Genomic DNA, 23,333 nt, shown 5'->3' on the forward strand with positions numbered 1-23,333 from the left:
TCTTCAGCATCACACTTGCTGAAACTGAACCAGGCATTAAAATTGATATGAAACAGCCTAGACTATCCTAAAATCTTAACATAAAAAGGCTGAATATTTTCTCTTAATATTCAATGCACCAAGGTTTGTACTGTATCACAGTGGTTTAAATTAAAAATGCTTAAATGCAAATCTTTAAAAAAAAAAAAAAAAAAAAAGAATAATAATAATAATAATAATAAACACACATGCATGCACCCCAGCAGGTTACACAGCATCTCTCTGTGCTTGTAAAAGTTTAATTACTTATTCCTTACATGCCTAAGGAACTGAACACCACCTTATCCTGCACACTCATAAGCCGCATGAAATCGATCCAGTGATCTCACCTCCTCAGAGTCTTCTAGGCTGAACTCCAACTCGGTTACAAAGTGCAGCACGAGCCCCTGGACATGCACGCACTCGATTATTTATTCTTCGTTTGTAAAATATATATACATAAAGAATAACTCAAAGAAATAGCGATAAATCCACACAATCTGCGTGTCTTCAGGATGAATAGCTCCGACCTAAGTAGAACACACGCGCTCCGCTCTCGCGCCCGACTGAGTGTAGGGAAAGCGCGCGCTCTATAGACCTGATAGTAGCTCGTGACGCGCGAGTTAGCGCGAGCCAATCAGAGCGGGCGTCGTTCACTAAAGATGCGCGCTCCCCCGCGTAGGCGCGTGACCGCTCCCGATGGTAATTACACCAAATATACACTTCAGCAATCTAGGAAAGAGGAATTGATCTGAAACTGAAAGTGATCTATTTATATAAGGTGAATTCCGTAGGGTTTTTTTTCCCTTTTTTATAACGAACCCAAATTCGGAGAAGTGCTGCTTTATTTACTTCAGTCACAGTTTTTGGTGATCTATATTTTTTGGAGTTTCCAGATAAAGCAGTGGTTCCCAAATTAAGATCTAGGGGATCCCCAGGGAGCCAAGTTTTTGTTTATCCTTAATGTAGCAAAATTATAACTTACCATTATCCTATCAATTTATGGAATGGAGTTAATTAGTAAATGAAGTCAACTTGCTGACGCTCCTCACGTGTAGATGACGCTGCCTGCTATACGCTCACAGTATGACATAACAGTAGATGATGACGTTACCTACTGTGATATGGAAGTATCTGTGTAAACACAAACAGAATTTCTGTTTTATACATATATTGGTGGCTTAGTGGTAGGTTTCTTGCCTGCCACGTAAAGGGCCTGGGTGAAATTTCCACCCCATGCCCTAACCCCAGCCAATGGGCCCAAACCTGGATAAAAATTAAAAGGTTCCATCAAGAAGGGCAATCGGCTTAAAACCAGTGCAGAGCTGTGCACGGATTGGATGGTCCGGTTGTGAGCTAAAAAAGCTAACTAGCTTCTAACACAACGCTGAATCCCAAATCCGTCCCCAGCCCCTGATCACAGCCACTACTTGGTGTGTGGAACAAGATATTCTCACACCCTACACAGTGCACTAGTTTTTCATTTAATGGATCCAACCCTGGAACCCACTTCTATTTTTATTATCCTTACCTTTTGGCTACATAGTAATGGTAAGAATAAAAAAAAAAATTTTTACCCCTGTTAATTACACTAAGGGTAAAAGTGTCAGATGCCAGCTCAATATTATTTTCGCCAGTTGTGGAAGAATATGTGTTGGGGGAGCAATATAATTTTTTTTTTTTTAAGTATTTGTGGAAATGTTGTATAAAAACAATATCACACTCAATGTCATGCTGATATTACTATTTTACACTTAAAAACCCCAAAAAGCTAGCCACAGTTATCCTGGTTGTCACGCATATAAAGGGGGGAAAAACATGAGTCTTTATACGAGGTTGTTGTTCACATTAAACCTTGGGTGTGACCCATTCCTGTCACATTTCACCTAAAAATACACAGATCTTTGTCACACATGACATTTGCTCCTGTGGACTCATCCAGTATACAACTAGTACCAAATTATAGCATATGACCTGCTCCTGAATCCTACACTGCCACAAAAAGGAAAACAAATGCCAGAAAGAGTTCAGCGAAAGGCCTTCCTTCTCTTATTGCAGCTCAGAGTATAAGAGGTCATTTACTTGGTTCCTTTTAAATTGGTATGCTTTAGTATTAGCATTAAACACAATTACTTATTTGTTTATTTAAAAAAATGTGTATTAAAATTAGTGTTGTAGTATAAAAAAAAGTTTATTTTAATTAGTGTACCACTGACTCAAATTAGCTTACACTAAATAATAGATTGTGTTGCATTTATTATATTAATTATTTCTTACATTAAATCAGACCCAATCAGCTGATATACTGTGAAGTTATGACACAGATCTTGCATGTCAATACATACAGTCATCAAATAGTAAGGCAGGTTCAGAATCGTAAAGCAAATTCTTGGCTTGGTTCTCCCAAGGATGTTGGTTTTTGATTATTTACACACTGTATTTACGGTATTTACACACTTGATATTGGTTGATTACTACAGCATATCCAATTACACTCAGAACTGATATTGGTTTTGTATTTTAAAAAAAGCAACAAAAAATCTGATTGATAACAGTATAGTGTTTATTTGCTTATATGAACTGTGCTTAGCTTGATGATGATGATGTATTTGTGTAGATTTTGTTGTGTAGCACCCGAAGAAAACTTAAGATGCAATCTTAACTTACTGCATGTGGAAATTTGTCTCATTCACACTGCCTTTGAACAGAACAGCAGGGGTACGTGCTTCCTGAAACCACAAAGACTCCTCTGAATAATCTCCTTAATCTGCATCCAAAAAGATCCTGCCAAGGCTAGGTGACAATGGGACCGAATATATCCTCTTTTATTCAGTTGCAGAAAGTACTACTTTTGACAGAAACAACTGTTTACAGCTATCATATTCAACACCTACACTCCAGGCCCACAGTTACATAACTGCTGGTGAGGAGAACGTATTGTTCTTTGTAAACGACTGAGAGGAGCTGACCTTGTTCCTGCCCACCATGTGGGATTCACACCTCTGCTTAGTGCTCCCTGACAGAGCGTAATGCTGAGGGTCAAAGACTGACCGGATCATTCGCAGGTTACAAGTGTGTAAAAACTTGTAACACAGTTGTTCACCTTGTTATTGTTTCATTTGGATCTTTGTTGTTGCTGCTGTTATAAATGTAACTCAACAGAAACTTAAGAATCTTTTTAATAGATCTAGCCTAAGTGGCCTAAAGCAGTGGTTTTATTAAATAAAACAAATAAAAAAAGGCTTTTTTTTTTTTTTTTTTGATGAGATAGCACAAATAATGTCCTCGGAGAACAACGCTAGACAAATCACACACACACCTATGACGCTTTTGGAGTTAATTATAGAAGTTGTTTACAAAGACATGACGTTATAACTACTTCAAATTATTCTCAAGTTCTTGGAAGGTGTGCCACCTTTCTGTGCCTGGTTAAGAATATCCCTTTCTTTCCTTAATTTCTTAAATTCACAACGTACTATCAAACGCATCATTGTGTCTTTTGTATTGCTTAAAAACAAACATCTAAGAAACTGCGAAACAACTACTGTAATTATTGTAATTGCTACATTCTGATCCTTGTTTAGAGGAACATTTTCTTCAACCAGAGGCAAAGCAGGACACGGTCCATGTCATCCATGTTAAATAACAGTGGCTTTGAAGTCAAAGATGAAAAAATGCCACAAATGCCACATGTTCTCCTGCTTTACAATTCATATATATGCATTCTGCTCTACCTTCGTGTTTCTTGGAGCTTCAGCCTGGTTTAGTTACATGAGTAATTTATTAGGCTGTGTTTCTACATCGATATCCATTACAATGTTCATTAGATATATATATATTTTTTTACAGTGTTTTACTGTAATTTTGTTAAAACTCCTGACTGACAATCGCTGTGTTTTTCTCATGTTTAAAGTAAGAAGGTTATCATAGAAATTAGTTAGGACAGGGTCCTACTTGTCTTGTTCAGGGTCGCCCAAAGCCTATCCCAGGGGTCTCAGGCCATGAGCCATGATGAGGTGCCAGTCCATTGCAGGGCCTCTCACACTATGGTGAATTTGTAAATGGCAATTTGCCTACATTGCATGTCTTTGGACTCTAGAAAACTGGTAGGAAACCACAGTAACAAGCACAGGGAGGTCATGCGAACTCCATGCATATAGAAAATGGATAATCTATCTATAAAGGTCATGGAAAATTATGTTTTAAGCATAAGATTTTAAATACACACACCATGACAAACATAATGAGTAGAACTTGAACCCTCGACCCTGGAGGTGCGAGGCCACAGTGCTAAACACTACGCCACCATGCCGCCTTGTAATGCTTTACTTCCTTTTTTTTTTAATCACAGTTTTATTTTACATCACATAAGGTCTTGTACATTTGTTTAACATTACATTATCTGTAAAAGTACAGAAAACTTGAGAACTTTCCTTCTCCCCATGATTGTCATGAAATAAGGATGCTGCTAAACATGTGACTTGTGGATCATTTCACATATTTCATAGCTGTAAATGTGTTTATGTAACTAGGCTGAATGAATGTTAGAGAACACTTAAATGTATATATAGATAATCTATCTATAATGGTCATAGAAAATTATGGTATAAGCATGAGATTTTAAATAGCTTTACACACCATGACAAAAAGAATTATCTTCAATTGTATAATTCAAGTGTATTATAGTGGGCTGAGATACTAAGATAGTGATGCTATGCGCTTTAAAGAGGTTTATACTGTATATATAATTAATGTTTTGAGTTATTTAACCTAGTCATACATGTACAGAGGTGGGCAAAAATATTCAGACAAACATAAAATTCAATGTTTTAATGACATTCTAATTTTTTGTTAACTGCTGACAAGATATTTAGAAAAATTTGAATGAAATTGCTATACAACATTAATGTTTAGTATGAAATCCTTTATTTCATAACCTGCTGGAAGCCAAAGTCAAAAAATCATCTGCAGTACTCTGGTGTCACTGGTGTTGATCTTCCTGAAGATCATGTACAGAAATGTGACACAGAAGTTCATAATTCACTTAATTTTTCATAGAATTACACTATATAATTCCATAGTTTTAGCTTTTTTTTTTGCAGACATGGACACCACGGCTTCAAAAAGTAAGCACCCTGTCACATATCTGTTCCAGCCATTATCTAACCCAGCAAAATTTTATAAGCAAAACATTTCAGCCATATAGGAGAGACCTAATTAGTAACATCTGTCTGTGCACAAAACAGATGAACTATAACACATGGCATATGTTGTCTTAATACTTTTGGCCACCATTGTAGGTTGTTAAAAAGAACATTTTCCTTTTGTTCAAAATATGTAACGTGAATGTAATGTGAAGGTAATGTCGGTAATAAATGGCACCCAGTCACAGAATAACCCATATAGGGGAACATTTTCTTCAACCAGGGTTAGGGTTAGGCCTAACTTGGTTAAATTAAATTACTTAAAAAATAAAACTTCCTCAACGGTAATGATTAAACAAATTGCTAATAGAGTTTCTGAGTTTGTGCCAAAAGCCAAACATGTACTGTACAGTATCAACAGAGGGCAAAGTCAAGTCAGCTTGGTCTGCTGCTTGGTTACTCACTGGCTGCATTTGACACTCACATGTTACATCATGAGACTACAAACACGGAATCGTCTGCTCAGGCGTGCTGTACATAAACGTGAATCATTGCTCGAGTTTACTAACTTGTTGAGGCAAGAAAGTTGTTGTTCCTGAGTCTAAAATCTGTTTACAGATGATAAATTTTTTAAAAAGTGGTTCTGTTATTTTATCTCTAACTTGACACAGGAGTAAATTTGACTGTTAGTTCAATGTTCTTAAATTTGAAAGAAAGACAAGATGTTTTCATAAGATGATAATGATATTATTACAGATTTCATGGCTGTTTAGGCCTGGAAATTCTTTATGCATTTCTTTCTCTATAGTCAATAACAAAGCTCAGGATTATGAAAGAAAAAGTCTCCTAGGGTAAAAATGTACGTTAGAAACACGAAAACTAAATAATCAAATCCAACCAAAATATAAAAGTCATGTAGTCATGTGTTTATCATTAAATTTTTCCATACTGTATGTCTGAAGAATACACCTAGTGCAGAACGAAAACCACATGGTGGATGAGTTGAAGCCTGGCATCTGCGTTTTCCTGCACCAGTCATACATTATTTGAAGTAAAGTGATACGACCACACACATGGATTCCCAGTCTCAGTCAGGTCAATCACTGTCAAATTCAATCCCTATGATCAGCACCATATGGACATATGACTGGATTTAATTTGCCAGGAATGTGGCCTGTATATATTTCAACTGTAAATGTCAGTGCATCTTCCAGCTCAGACTTTTAATGTTCATGTATTAGACATTTTTCGGTCAATTTGAAACTTTGGATGAATGCTACTCTGGGGGAGAAAAAAAGTGTAATTTTTACGGATTTATCCATGAGTACAGTGGAGGGAGAAGGACTCGCCATCAGACGCAACAGGAAAAACTATTCGCATTTAAATTTCTACTCGGCTACCAAGGTGTGGCGATTAACACTTCTGTCAGGAGCGACCGTTACTGAAACTCATCTCAGTTTCGCATATGATTGATCTGGATCGTAGAAGCAGTTAATAACCCATTAAACACTTCACTTAAAGCCTTTTTAGGTCATCTGCCCCACTGCCGCTCAGTCTGATGCCCTGCATGAGACAACAGGTCTTGAATAAAAACAGATAAGATCTACTAAAAGGTATGCACATGGAGTTAAAAAAAAAGGCCCTATTAACCTATTTGTTTCATCTGATGTTAAATGTGCATAATTACAGTAGGAAATATACTGGGTATTATTTGATTATTTGTTTCCAGTGGTGAACATTTTTAATGCTAGACACAATGATTACATTTAGGATACAACACCCGTGCATATAAAACACAGGTGTTCAGCAGAGTTTACTAAAAGTTTTGGAGACGCTAATACAAAACACATGGACTGGGAAAGAACAAGGTCTCCTGTCCAGTACACTCGGGTATAAAAGTCAGAGATATGTGCGCTGACAGCGTACATCAGGTCATATGAATTTAAAATGCGCTATTTAATTTAACAAGTGGGAACTGACAGGAAATGCATATTACACTCTACAGCACAATTTTCTTTTTCTTTAAAAATGATCGCATTTTTATAAGAATTGACAACCTGTCACTCATGGTAAAAAAAAAAAAAAAAACAAAAAAAAAAAACTCATGGCTTTTTTAAAAAGTAAACCCACAAAAGGATATAGATGGCAGATTGAACATGTGTTTTTAAATGTACGCTTTGTGTCTATACATGAGTATTTAACCAGCTGTCCGTAACATACCCAAACCTGAAAGAACTGATAATTTTCTTGGGAAAAGCCATTTTCTGTCTAGTTCCCATCTGGGTTTTGGACTTTTGGGTGGAGTTGAGGTCTGTTAAGTCAATCAGGGGATTGGAGACACAGCCATGAGTCCATCTGTCACTTGGGTATCCGGAGAGCAGCCCTGACAGTTTAATTAGCTTTTATAGAGGTGCCTGGAGTGGGAGAAATTTCTTGACAAAAGAGCAGAGGGCAAAAGATGGAGAAGTGTCCAAGGAATAAAGCAATGCATGCCATATGCCTGATGGGTCAATAGTCCCATTGTGAGTAAACAAATATGGCTGAAAAAAAAAGAAAAAAAAAAAATTAGCGTTTCTTGTGAATCGAGTAAGATCTAAAATGTGTATAAAATTAGATCTTGACTGTACTTTAAGTGAGTCAGTAGATATGACTCGATATATCTATTTTTAATATTAGGAGTCATTGTGTAATGTTTATTATAGTAATCACCAAAAATAAATTGTGGAAAAAAATCTGATTGAATAAATAAATAAATAAATAAAGTGCTCCTTGTAATGCTGGAAAAGGCATGTGGGAAACGTGTTCAGACCAATCCAGCCGTAAAGCTCTGTGTGTGCGTGAGTGTGATTTAGGAAATAGAGGAAAACAGGCGACAACACCCAGACAGACAGCCTCTCTGCGCCCCACCCAAGCCTTCAATAGCCCCCACCCCACCGTTGTGTCCCCTGTGACCTATGTATGCGTGTTTGAGAACTGCTGTCTCCCCTCCATCCACCTCCTGTCTCAATAAACATCATGGAACAACCTGGGGAAAAAAAGACACTCTTTAGTGTTTCTATTTTTAGCCTGTTCCCAGGACTTTCTCATTACATCCAGTACGACTCATTTCCCTTGTAAGCAAATGATACACTGATAATGACTTTTTTGTTATGAGGACATGCTGCTAATTCAGATGTGCTATCTAAAAATGAGTCTAAATACTATGAGTTCCCGTAATTTCCCAGGAAACAGCTGGTGAAGTACAAAGCATATTGTCTTGTGGCAAGGATTCCCTTTTTTTCATAGTTTTCCAGAAATTATATTATAACCTTTCATATATTAGCCATGTAGCTAACATCAGTAGTAAAGATTATGACAGTCAAGTCTTTCTAATGAGTCTAGTCATAAATCACGTCGAGTTATCTCATTTTATACACGCCAAGCTTTGGCAGAAAAGATAATAAACATCTTCTCGTGTTTGCATCTTAGCAAAAAGTCAAGAGGTCATTTCAGCTACCAGCAGTGCTGAGAGGTGACCTGTTGTGCTTGTTTTATTAGCAAGAGAATCATATGATAACCTTATGATGTTTTTTTTTTTAGTTTTTATCAGTTTTCATATTCCTATCAGTTTCTCATGCTGAAATCATCACCTGTCAAGTGTGTATGCTACTTAACCCTAGTAAAAAAATATATAATTCTACCTTCAAAAATGCATATTTTTTCAGGAGTTCAAAAAGAATTTAAATCCTGCATTATACTGTTGTGTTGTGTTACACTTCCATGCAGTGTGTATTATGTTTAAACATAACTTCTCATTATTGTTTATTTAGAACAGTTGGTGGCTCATTGGTGGCCAGGCAACTAAGAATAAAATGTATGATTTAACCCAGGGTTGCCAGATCACATTGACAAAATCCTGCTGAGGCATTGCTAAAAATCCACCGACTCAGAAGATGGCGAATACGGTTTGCTAGCTGTATCTGTGGGTTCTGCATCAGTAGGTTTAACCAACCATAGATGGAAAATATTTTGAAAAAGAATCTAATAAGTAAAAAAAAAAAAAAAAACTTGCCCAGAATCTGTGCTTTTTTTTCTTTGTGCTTTTTTTTTGTTATCTAGTGTGTGTGTGTGTGTGTGTGTGTGTGTGTGATAAAGAGTACTAAAAGGCACAAAGTGAATAAATGCAAGCTTGGAGCTTAGCTGAAATTTTGCCTGTTTCCTAACACCTCTTCCACACTCTAACACACTGGCGTTCCATCAAAAGATGGAGAACTTTTTTTTTATTATTATTATTATTCCCCAAACAATACTATATGAGAACTACTGTATTTACATAGCATTTACAATGTATCAGGCATTATACGTAATCTAGAGATGATTTAAAGGATACAGCAGCACATGCATAGTTTTTATTTAAATACTATGACCTTTTATATGAGACAGACATAAGCATTCACAGAATCTGGTATCCTTTTGGGATTAATTCCCAGACTGAGGAGCCAATGAACAGTACAAGGTAAAAGTGGACAAACCTTCTAAGTCCATGGTCATTTCTCATACGTTTTTTCTTTCTACTCTGTAAAACAATACTGAATGCATCAAAATATGCAATAACCCCTTCTGAACAGTTATGTTTAATTTATTTGCTACTTATGCTCCGTCAGATCTTCAGCTCTAATTCGAGGTGCTGTTTGTTAATTGGTGATTTAATTGTTGTTAATTGGTGGATAAATCAACTTTCAGTAAATTTCGGTCTTGTTCCTCTGGGATGGTCTTGATGACAGCCAGTTGCTTGATGGGTTTTGCAAATGCACTTGACAATACTGTTCTGGCAATGACCATTCCAAAACAGCTGTCTTAAAATAACACCTGACTCTTGTCATTGTTACTTAATTACCTAATGCTGTATGTATTGTTTCATAGATTTTTTTAAAAATCCAATAATATTCTAGAATGTAGAAAATAAATCCAAACTTATGTCTAGTACAGTATTTCACATCGTCAGCTTATCACAAGACTTTGGAGTATAAGACTACTAAACAAAAACATACACTGTGCATTTTAAATGCACCCATCTCATCTTACAACTTGCTGGACATTTCATCAACACCAATAACCAATGTGTGACATACTACATACGCAGCTAAGTTTGATTCTCGTCGTTTTTCCCCAGCTTTTCTTGTATTGGCTGTGGCAAAGCCTTTAGTGATCTGTAAATGTTGCTCATACAGACATGACACCGACACAGTATCTTGCCAGCAAATAAATAGAAATGAGTGCAAAAGTTTTAGAATACTTTGAGTACTTAGTAAAATCATTAGACATGTTGGCAAACAAATCACCATGATATTCTTGGCCAGTGCAGGGGTGGTCCTACTCTCCACCGAGACAGCTGAACAAGCCCATTTGAGACCCTGTGCTCCTAAATTTATTCGACAAATGTGCACAACGCTTGGCCAGTCGAGCAACTACATGACTACTTTTGTCATCACCCAGTTGGGATTCTTACATTAGTTCACAAATTTCACAAAGTGATGTCACTATCACACAATGCAAAGATGCAACTGATTAGGCAGCCAAAACCGACACATACATGCACTAATCAGCTTAAATTACATAAGACCTATTCCTTTCGAAACCTTTTAAGTCTGACAGAGAGGCTTAACTGACTGTCTTTCCCCTGAGGATATGTTGAGAAAGTTGAACAGGTCTGATGAACATGGCACGACATGTGTTATTGCATTCCAATGCATGCAATAATTTTTATCTAGGTCAGTTTTCAGTTCTCCTGCTGACCTGAGAGACTGCCTAGTCCAAGATCCCGACAGTCTTGGTAATGCCCCCGGAGCCTGAAAGAATGTAGAGACAGATGGCACAGATGCCATGCCAAATGCCACACAAAGCCGGCTCAAATGGAGCTGGCTGTGGCTTGGTTTGTCCCATGAAAGTGAGAGTGAAGGCATCTCACTGGTAAGTGATAGGAAAATAATCTGCTACGTGTGCAATGCAGGAGTGTTTAGTACACTGCAGAGAGTTCATCTCTGTTATTGTCTCATCTTTTTGTTTAATCCGCTACTGGCACAATCAAAGGCCTGGAAAATGGCACCAGTTTGCTTCCTGGGAAAGAGAGGAAGCTCGACCGCAGGACAATAGATCGCTTATGCAACGAAGAGTCCGAATTTAGCACGGCTTTGGCCCTGGGATGTTTTGGTTCTTATACTAAAGGGCGAGGGCTGTTTTCTTCCTCCAAGCCACTATAAACATGTGCTTTAAATTTAGATGCACTAAAAGCAGAGATGTGGGCAAAGTAACTGGCAGCGTGGTATACACAGCTGTTTGGCATCTCACATTCCAAAAGAACAGAAGCTCAAAGCAATTTAATGGGACAAAACAAGTGGTGGAAATCAAAAGAACCGGACCTCATATGGTACAAATTCGATACATATCTATTTGCATTTATTTGCAGTAAAACATACTTGTCCTATATGAAATGAGAGCCTTAATTCACTATATGTACAGAGATGTAAAAAAAAAAAAAATGGCTACATGGCTACATGGCTAAGTACCTAGGCCTAAACAAGAAAATTATCAGCAGCAACACATTTCTTATCTCACTTACGGTTATGGTATCACCTACTGTAAATGGGATAATATGAGAGGAAACAGGGAGAGAAAGGAAATAGAATAGAGAGAATTTAATCAACCAATATTCTAAACGTAGGATCTTTTCCTACCTTCATTTCTCACTTACTACAGGATCAGATTGTTTTCTAGACTTTATTTTAATCAACACAGAACTATAAGTGTTTTGAAGCATATACAGTATATATATATATATATATATATATATATATATATATATATATATATATATTTATATATATATAGGCCTATATATGTGTGTGTGTGTGTGTGTGTGTGTGTGTGCGCGCTGTAGGAGACATATTCTAAAAAGCTAATCCTAAGTTTAACAGGCTTGATAATTGTGCTGTCCCCTACAGCCATTGCAAAAAACCCATTTAAAGTCATTGTACTGTAATAATGGACTACAGTATATGCCCTGTAAAAACACCCAGCAGATGATCTGTCATAAGTCATTAAATTAACTTTGTTTGGTTACAAGCAGGCAGAAAGTAGAGTTAAATCTATTCAGTGAATAATTCAGTGCAGGTTGATATTTACTGTGATATTAAACACATACTGTATATTTGTCCTCAGGGTGTCCACTCACTGACTCATCGTCTATACCGCTTGATCCTGTATTCAGGGTCGCAGTAAGCTGGAGCCTATTCCAGAAGGCTTAGGGCACGAGGCGGGGTCCACCCTGGACAGGGTGCCAATCCATCGCAGTGCACACACATGTACATACACACACTCATTCACACATTAAGGACAATTGGGTAACGTCAGTTAGCCTAACCTACATATCTCTGGACTGTGGGAGGAAACCAGAGTACCCGGAGGAAACCCACTAAGCACGAAGTAAACATGCAAACTCCATGCACACAGAGGCAGGAATCGAGTCTGGGCGGGAATCAAACCCGGACCATGGAGGTGCAAGGATACACAATATCTGAAAGAAGCCATGTGTCTAGAACAATGAAACACTTCGCAGAAAAACAAAAAAAACCTTTCGGTTAACTTTGATTTGGCTTTACTATGATTTACTAGGCCTAGGCCTGAAATTAAAAAGAACATTTGCAAGAAGGCATCCTCCACCAAACTAAATAAGTTACCAGTTTTTATTAGAAGTCATAATAAGTTGAACCAAATCAACCTGTGTGTGCATTTAAAGCGTCACATGATTACATTTAAAAAAAACAACCTAAACAAAAGGCTTCAGGAGAAATGGTACTCAGTGTGGGAAAAGTATAGTTTGGTTCTAAATAAAATCCACCATTAATTTCCACAAATTTGCAAAAAAATATTTCCACCATTAATTCCATTATTAAGATATGATAAAAGCTACTTTAAAGGGTTCAAAACAAACAACCTGAATGTGTTAGGATGGCCCGGTAAAAGCCCAAACCCAAGCCCAGACAAACTGTGTTGAGATATGTTGTAACATTACTACTAATATTACTGATCTGTAAAATTGCCTTCACTTAATTTGACAAAACTCTGACAAGAAGATTAAGCAAAAATATTATGCCCCAAAAGGGCAACACTGATAAAGACATGTTCCAGGTGCTGTTATTGCAGACAAAGGTGGGTCAAACACATTTTTACAGATTCATGAATAATTATGCAACTAACAAATATGCTGTATACCACACAAAAAAACATAAAAATATATCTTTGCACCTTCAAATTTTAGACATATTCTGTAAAACAAGTGGAAAAATCCCAAATTACATTCAATTTAAGTCCCGGTTTTATCACAAATATGAAAAATGTCAAGGAGAGCACTGTACTGTATAGAGATTTTAAGCAATTAGTTGGCTCCAGCCTTATTTTCTTAGGCAATGTACAGCTTTCATATGCCATCGGTGATTCATTACAATCTAGCTTGACAGGTATATTCACTCATCATTCATTAAGTCAGACAGGCAGAAGGGTTTAAAGCGCGAGATGCGCCTGTTCTCTTCAGCAGCCTCATTAAGAATACACAAGCTTGTATACACACATGGCTTGATAGTAACAGGATGTGATTGTAATTTTTTTTTAAACAAAGGTCAAACACCACTACATTGGTTTTTCAACTTCAACAACAATTATCATCATCATCATCATCATCATTATTATTATTATTATTATTAATAATAATAATAATAATAATAATAATAATAATAATTCTATTGCATAAATTATGTTCAGGACATTTTGACTGAAAAAACAAGGCTGAATAAAAGTGTGCATTTGTTTTAAATGACCTAAAAATCAAGAGGGTGTATTTCTTTTAAAGATGCCCTGCCACAGAGACGTTTGACATGATTTGACAAGTTTACGAAAATACTGCCATGAGTTGTTCGATGAGTTTTAAGTGGCATACACGCTTTAAGAGAGGAAGAACATCATTGGAAGACGGCAAGAGATCAGGAAGACCTTCAATAAGATCAAACCCCTAAAATGTTGATCGAAATAATTTGCCAACTTGTGCATGACGATCATTGGAGAACTTCCGCACCCACCCTACTTGCCAGGTAATAGTAAAGTACTTTCATGTAAACAGAGCTAATTTTGCTTTGAACTTTTTGATTCCCCCTCGTAGTAAACTTGTATGCATTATATGGGTGACATATTAGCACAGCAAGTAATGTTGCTACATCACAGTTTTACCTAGTTATGCACTTAGTTATGTGATTTTGTGTGTGTGGGACACATCTAATGCCCAGTGTCCCTGGGACAGGCTCTGCATCTACCATGACCCTAACCAGGAAAAAGCACTTACTGAAAGAAAACAAAAAACAAAAAAAGGGACCCTTTCCTGACCAACTAGTGAAAAAAACAAAAACAGGATCTCATAGCCTTACGTCCCATTTGTGTAAGACTCACATGATAAGATTCACTGATGAACTCAGGCGAGTCAGAGACAGGTCAGTTTGAGACACCTCATTCTCCCACCCTCTCCTCTGTACCACATTAGTCATAGAGCTGAGAGTGTCAGCCAGTCTCTGCACCTGTTTTGTCACACACACTCATACACACACACACACTTACACACCCGGGGGAATAATTATTGTCTTGGGAAAAAGCCTAAAGCTCCTTAGGTTGGCTGATGTTTTTTTAGTTGACTCCCATACACACATTTGTCTTCTTATTCTTGTGAGGACCTTCCATTGACATAAATGTTGCAGTGAATAAATACAATGCTACACCTAAAACTAACACCTGAAGTAGTTTGTCTTAAAAAAAATAAAAAAAAATAAAGCTTCAGCACCATCCAAACTGTCAGATATTCCCATCTTTGTGAGGATATTTGGTTATATAAAAATGTGCTCACACACACACATTCTAATTAGATCCTCAGACATAGTCTTTGTTTCTTTGTCTTACTTTTCTCAACAGCAGTCACATATGCAGGACCCCGCACACAGACTCGCTGAAAAAAAAAAATCTTCTAAGGTGTGTGTGTCACCTTTATATCTGCTGAAAGCTGCCTTTGTACACAGAGCTGTAATATGTATTTCAAAGAGGTGCCTGATACCTTGATCTGCTTGACTGCACACATTATTTAAAGTCGCATGGAGGGAAATCAACACCGGTTAAGCTCTGCCTATTACACTGGCACATGTTCCTCTCACTCAACCAAAGGATGGTTTGAATAAAGAACAAATTTTTTTTAAAGAAGATACAAAGTGTTAAACCTGATTTGGAGAAAATGAAGATAGTAAGAGTTAGGGATGGAAATCACCAGTCACCACCTGATACAATATTATCAAGTGCTAATTCGATTAATACTGCAATTCTGTATGTTTCACTATATTCGAAATATCCTGATTCTACATTATTTGTCAGATTTTGTTAAAATTTTTAAATCTTTAAAAAAAGTCAAAGTTATTTTTCCATACTTATTATTTCTAAGCAAACTTGGCAAATAATTCACGCCCACAACATGGAATGTCAGTGCGGGAATCGTTTAGAGTGTACCTCCTGTAGGACTATAAAGAAAAAGTGACGTTTTTCCCCTTAAATGCCTCCAAAGTTGTAAGAATGCGGCTTAGCCCAGTTTCTAACACGGGCACGCACAGCTTAATGTTTCGAGGCTAATTAACACACTTAGTGTTTTGAGACTGGTGAAAGTGTGTGTAATGAGTGTGTTTGAAACTAATTTGTTTGACTAAAGAGGCCTTTTTAATGTGCAGGACTTCTGATAAAGGTAACAGGATTAAAAATGTGCTTCCACTGCACCGCTCATTTATTGGCATAGAATCAGTTCCAACATGTTCAGTAATGGTTGATCAACAGCCAATTCTGGTCACCGGCTGATCGACCAGTGCATCTCAATTATAAATGTTATGAATAATTTAAAAATCGATTGTGGAGTCAGTGCGATCTATGAATCAGCACACACAAGAATCAGGATTCATAACTGAATCTTTTTTCCCCCAGCTCTAGTAAGAGTAATGACTTCGATTAGTAGGCTATTAGATAGAGAAAATATAAGAAAAAGAGTTCAAGAGAACCGGGAATGTAAGCCACTGACCAGGCAAATAATAACAAAAAGAAAAAACTTTATTTAAAAAAATATCACTTTTTCATAACGTGTCATTCAGTAACGTACTGAGTAGAGAGTATGTAGGACTGAGAAACCTCAGGAAAGGTAGTATGTCTTGTATTGCACTCATCTCTAGTAAATAGAGCCTTTACTGGACTAATAAAAAAAATGAGTTCAAGATCTTAAACGTGTATATTAAAACTACTGATCTCCAAACTTTGCTTTGTTTATCTTACAAGAGCTTTGTTAAACAAAAAAAAAAAAACACACACACACAATGGGAAGCAAAGCACATTTTAGGTTATAGTGGGTAACACCAAATTAAGAATCTGCAGAGACATGGAGTATGAGACAGGGTACACCCTGGACAGGGGGCCAATCTATTTCCGAGTATACACTCACACACACTCAACACTACAAGACTAATCCCTAAGTCTTTAGAGGAAAACCAAAGTACCCAGAGGAAACCCACCAAGAACGGGGAGAGCATACAAACTCCCGAGGTGGGATATAATTTGTTCATTGCTATAGTGTATAAAGCAAACACATTCATGTTATGACATTGTTAGTGTGATTTTCAATTTAAATCTGTCACATACACATTACTGCACAGTAAAATTCGTTAAAATTATTTTAAGGGTCTTGCTTAAGGGTCCATCAGCAGCAACAGCAGCCTTAATGCAACTGAGCTACCACTTAAAAAAAAAAAAGTGTTAATTCACAGATATGTGTAGTGGATATTCCATATTATGGTAGGACTCTCAATTGCCAGTGTTTTATAGGAGTCACAGTGCTTGGTAAATTTTCCAGGCTTCGGAAAGTCTTTATGAACAGTAAGAGGAGTTTACACTTTATAGTGAAATGTCAAAATGTGTTTTTGTCCAATTATCTTAAATAGAAAAAGTAAAAAACTGTAAAGAACATGAGTTACTCATTAGTAATATTAAAAATTAAAATTATTGTCAAATCACTTTGGTTTAAGCAGAATAACACTTCAGTTCATTGTAGGGAAAAGAATAGCATATGCGTTATCCTATAATTTACCATACAATGCAAAGTGCAAAGCTGCCGTCAGAGTCATACTGTTATAAAATATTAATCCACAAGTTCGATACACAGTGCTAGCATTTTTTTTATCCTAACTAAAAACTTACTATGAGCTATTCTGGATTCTAAGCTGAATAATTTACTACACAATAAATGGTCTTGGAAAGCCCCGTACACAATATAAAAGCAGAGAAAGAATGCACGAAAGCATATTTGAATGTTTTGTCCTGCTGAACAATTTAACAATTGACAAGAAATGTAATCTCTTTTAACAAAATCAATTCTTATTCTGCCAAGAGCAAGCATGCACCATGAATTAAACATGACTCAACCTCTTTAACCAAAGAAAAAGAGACAAATGAAAAGAATAGAAAAAAATATTCCCTAGATCCTTCAGGCTAAACATAGATTTTTTTTTGTGTAGAACAAATCTCACGCAGCTTAATTTACTCCCCTGATGTCTTATTTGTTCTACTGTAAATGAACCAAGCAGACTGATGCTTTATTTTCATACATTTGCAACTATTTCTCTTTTGCTATTATAAGCCCTTTTTTCTGACATAAAATAAGTGCCTGGCCCAATGAGTAATTCTAGACAATGCATTTTTTCATCTTCAAAATAAATTGCTATTGGTACATTTAACATACAATGCGTTTGTCTTTGAACTTTCAGCGAAGTAGATTTCTTTTTTTTTGACAACATTACATATTACAATTTTACAACAGTGTTTTATGCTCAATTGTATTCCTGTCTTAACTGTAGACCCTTCGTGTGTCTACAGTATGTCAGCGGTTGAATAGATGACTTGGGGTTCCTCGTCTTTCAGGCCCAGTCCACTGTAGTGTTTCACATTCCTGCTTCCAGCTTCCATGTGGATCACAACTAAGAATGTCAATTTAAACTTCATCACTTCATCTTTCAACTTTAAACTTCATCGGAATTTACATCTCCGAGCAGATCACTGCTTTTGCTTTGTCTTGAGTGAGTTTTAGGGATTAACGGTATTAAGCAATTTATCTATACATTTGTTCTAATTTGAAATTTATATCCAGAATTTTTTTTTCTGTAAATCTGTTTTATTAAAAGCACCACACAAATGAATAAAATTTTGCTTTGTATGTGTTGATCTCTTCTGTGTATGACTTGCTACCTGGCGTTGACCTTGTTTGTGCTTTGCCCCTTTGGGTAACCATCACTTCTAAATAACATGTTGTAAGTAGTGGTTTAAACAAAGTTTAAAGCACCATTTATGTATTATCTGTTTTCTCTTGGTTTCGGGCTAACTACTTTTTTTATGGTTGGTTACGGTATTGCGTTTAGTTAGAGGGAATTTTGTTTATTTAATTGGCCTTGTCGCCTCCCGAGGCTTTAACCACTTCAAGTGAGAATAAAGTACCGAGCGAAAACAATTTTGGTCTGACTTCCTGTGTTTGCTGCGGCCTGACCGGGTCGTAAAAAAAGCTAACTTTACCAATAATTAAAAGCTTGCGTTCAAACTTTGTGTGGTCACATACTGTAAAATACAACCAATGTACACAACCACTGTTCTGTACCTGAACATTAAAATGAAGCTTCTGTAATTCACTAAAGCAACTGTTCACTCATTATAAAAAGCTAAATAGTTTAAAATGTAGAGACATCCTGCTGATCTTTGATGTTAAAACCACTAGCTGAATAAAGAACTACATATTTTTGTATTTATTATCTAACCTAACAATACTAGGGCTTTATAAATATGTTCCCAATGTAATGCAATGTACTATCCCATTAAATACTATAGGAATCTGAAAGCAGATGAAATTCATCTTTAGGGAAAGGCTATAGTTCCCAATCCATACGTAATGAGTAGTCCACATAAAACAGCTGAGTCAGAGTTTCATCGAAGCAGCTTTTCGCTACAAGGAAAAATACACAGGAAGGTCAGCCAGTCTTCGGTTATACAGTTTCAACAGTTTGCATGTGAACATTTTCCCTCTTGAACAAAAGCAAACATTCTGTCTCTGGAATTACAGAGCACTTTGTGAATTTAAAGAAGAACTGTCCATGTTGTCCTGAGCCACACCCTGTTTATTTTGTGTTATCTGCAATAATTTGGTGTGTACTACTTAATTGGAATACTACTTTAATGTCTTCGAGACTGATCTAGATCAAGTCATTTTCTTAACATGTACATCAGCTCTCATCTTTAAACTATAACTTTCAGGCAATAATATATCACATCTATTGTGTCACACTGTAACGCTTTACATTTTTCTACCCATTTACATATTACATACGCGTCATATGATCCCTTATTTATACAAGTGCAGCTGGTAATTGAATTAGCAGAAGCTGAGGTGGAGGATCAAGGTCGAGAGGCCAGGAGACCAGACTTAGAAACCCTTGAGATCTATTATGCAACACATCCCCCTCAGTCCACACTATACTTTAGACCTAAAATCAATCTAAACAAACTGAAACATGTGTGCTCAGACAGCACACTGCTAAGGATTAGGTCACGTAACGTAGATATTTCAATTAGGGAAGACAGTTAAGCAGTTTGTCATACCTACAGATTATAAAATGCCCCACTGTGGTGGGAGAAAATTAATTCCAGATGTTTGTGTTCTCTCAAACACAGTGTGTGTGCATATTATAGATAGACAAACAGATGGACAGTAAGGATTCAGTACAGGATTTGAAGAGAAAAAAACACCTTGCGATTATTTTGACGTATATTGTGACTTAAACTGCGATATTTAACTATCAAATGTACCATCTTGGACTTAAGTAGATTTATCTAGACTAAGTAATTAACAGCAATTTTTGAACAATTAATTGTTCATCATCACTATCTATCTTTTAGTTCTGCACAATTAACTACTGTACATTTGTGCAAAAAAACTAAATTGCAATATGAACAATTGCAATATGTGAAATTATTTAATGGCTGCAATTTATCAATATTTGTCAATTTTTTAGTATTTGTTCATTTCTTTTTTTTATAGTTTTATGGTGATAAATATGAGCAAACATCCTCATAATGAGATTATTTGTGCTGTTATTTGTTGTTAGACTTAATGTAGACAAAATGGTAGATCCACCTACACATACAAGATAGAAAGATCCACCTATACATTCTCAAACCAAACAGTATTTCTATTTTAGTTTAAAAGAAAACTGCATCTCATAAGGTGTCTTTTTATTGGCTTTACACAAAATACCACCAACATAGTGGTACAGGCTTGTAAAATCTTATAGTAAATATAAAGAATATTCCAATATGATCCAAATATACTGTGTATTTATAAAACATGGCTAAAATTTTGTACAAAGTTAAAACCGAAAATTTTATACAGAAGAAATTCGTATGCTATAGCAGCAAGGGCTCTCTTCACTGAAACTAAGAGCCCCAAACATGCTGCAGAGTTATAAAACACCTGTGGATAAAACGAGGCCCATGAAGACATGGTTTGCCAAGGTTGGAATGGAAAAACTTGAGTGTCCTGCACAAAGCCCTGACCTCAGGTTCATTGAACAACTTTAGGACAAACTGAAACCAGATCTTTTTGTCGAACATCACTGCCTGACCTCGCTAATGCTCATGTGGCCGAATAGGCACAAATCCCCGAAGCCACATTTTAGCCGCAGCCACAGTTGAAAGCCGTTCTAGAATAGTGGAGGTTATTACAACAACAAAAGACTACTATCTAGAGTTGGATTTTCAACAAGCACATATGGGTTTCCAGAAACGTTTGCCATATGTGTATTTAACCAATAGCAGTAAAGAATTACATCCACAGCTAAAAAGATTTATAAAAACACTCAAACTGATTTATTTTAGTTAAGTTAAAGTCAAGGCATTCTATAACAAAACTGTCCTTAAACCGGCACTGCTCTGAATCATTAATGAATGATGAAAAAAAAGCTATTTTTGCAGCTTTTTTTTTTTACCTATGCATACTGTGCAAAGAAAAAGTTGTCTTAGATTTCTCATTAGGAGATGATTGTCTAACAAATTGAAGAACTTTAAGCCTATATATAGACATAATTATTAATGATTACAGTCTTATTCCATTGACTAATTTAGCTTTTTTCTTTCTAAAATATAAACACTTTCAAAATAGTTGAAGTAAGTATATTCAGGATATTTTTCATTGCTACCTCCCTTTTTTCGCAGTGCATACAGATGAAACAGACTTGTAAATCTCTCCAGTATTGTATTTTATATTATTTTTTTCATGACTATGCACCACTGAGCCTAAATCATCCCAGTGCTACACAAATCCCTGCGTGTTACATCAGAGTCCCTTTGAGGAAAACTATAAGGAAAGGCAAACTGGCAATCCAGTCTGTTACATTACATCAAATGAACGAGTGTGATGGATAGTGACTGCTGACCTAGAAAAACCTGCACTGATTGGTGAGCACTCAAGGGGAAACAAAAATCCAGCAACAGATGCTGGGAATCAATATGCGTGCCACCGGAGAATTAAAACGAATAGGGACTTCCTATTGCACTGCCACACTGTGTATAAATACTATCTCTGTTGTGGTTTAATCATTGAAGCTTAGACTGAAAAAAAAACCATCACAGTCATTTCAAAAGCAGTAATTTAGGAAAATAATCCATGAAAGGATGGTGTTGATGCCAAAGTAGAGTATTTTCCAATAACACGTTTCCTAAAGTGATTTTATATCGTAGCAATTTGTGAATGTTCACAATTTTTCATTTATTAATAAATTACATGCCATGCATTTTACTCTTTTATAGTTACATTTAATGTTGTGGAGCATCTGTAAGACAACTTTAACTGTCAGAAAACAGGCTTTTTTTCTAGCCTAATTTTCCTTATTCTCAAAAAAAAACAAAAAAAAAAAACAACGATTTTCCATTGTGGAAAACTACAGCACACAGAAGACTCCTGCCATAACTGTAAACCTAAATTCCTTTAACAAGTAAACTCCCCACATCAAGAAATAAACTGTACACCACATTAAGAAATATACTGTAAAATATTTTCTTTTTTTATATTTCAGATAAAAAAAGGAAGCATCAGGCTTTTGCATGCATGAAGAAAGAAGCAGGTATGACAAAGTCCTCAGAAGGACTGTGACTGGTTCTGAAAGATGTTCAGTAAAACTAAGCGGCTAGTTTCCCTATAAAAACTGCACAATTAGTACCTAAAATTATATTTTAAGCAAAGGGTCGTCACACCAATTATAGACTTTGTTTCATTAATTACTGTTTACAGCTTTTTTTATACATTTTTTTTTTTGAGGTAAGAAACTTTTTTGGGGAGATCATTGCTCTACCGCAACATTTCTTCCTTTTTTTCCTTTTTCATTCTTTCCATTGTGAAATAACAGCACATTTGAAATCCATTTCTGTTAGCTAGATAGCATATAGCATCTGTCATACACATCCCTGTAACTGAGAGGTTACTGAAGAAATAAAAACATATTAAAAGGAAAACATTAACAAAGCTTTACTTTGAATTAACAGCTAGGACTATTGTCAGAGCTGCTGTTATAAATGATATGTAAACCCTTTCCGATCAATCTGGTTAGAGAATACATCAATGCCGGTTAAGGTATTAATGCTATTCCTTAGTCTATATAACTAATAAGAATGCCGAATATATTTCATCACAATCCAGACTGTCATGCAGATGACAGAAGGCCAGTGGGTTTGATTATTAGGTCTGTCTTAAGCTGGTGGCTAAAGAAGATGAGAAATCATTCCCTCCCAAGCCAACAAGCACTCATTAAAATTCCACCATCCCGCCCTCCCAGCATGCACGGCTACTTGGTTGCTACTGGATACCAGTCATGCCTAATAACCTCAGGCAGCTGGTCAGTCAACAATCAAATCATGATACACTAATGCCAGACAAATTGTCCATCATGGCTGATTAACATGTTGCAGCTCCTGTGGTTTGTGCTTTTTTTTTTTTTTTTTTTTTTTACAAAAAGATGAAATCGTTTATGTATTTGAAAGAAAGGG

The 23,333-nt window shown here is 36.2% G+C and overlaps 1 protein-coding gene across 2 annotated transcripts in view; it reads right to left on the reverse strand.

Annotated features, from left to right (window-relative positions):
• The window catches only part of rasgef1ba (RasGEF domain family, member 1Ba), a 63,147-nt gene that overhangs the window by 15,601 nt on the left and 24,213 nt on the right, over positions 1–23,333 (reverse strand). Inside the window, exon 1 of one of the 2 annotated variants that reach the window (XM_053481032.1) lies at positions 369–571. The exons of the other annotated variant lie outside the window; for it this stretch is intronic. The gene's annotated coding sequence lies outside the window, so the exon portion shown is untranslated. Of the gene's footprint in view, positions 1–368; positions 572–23,333 lie in introns of those variants that run through there. 2 annotated transcript variants of the gene reach the window in all.

The sequence above is a fragment of the Clarias gariepinus genome, chromosome 21 (genome assembly GCF_024256425.1).
Source record: "Clarias gariepinus isolate MV-2021 ecotype Netherlands chromosome 21, CGAR_prim_01v2, whole genome shotgun sequence".
Classification (NCBI taxonomy): Eukaryota; Metazoa; Chordata; class Actinopteri; order Siluriformes; family Clariidae; genus Clarias; species Clarias gariepinus.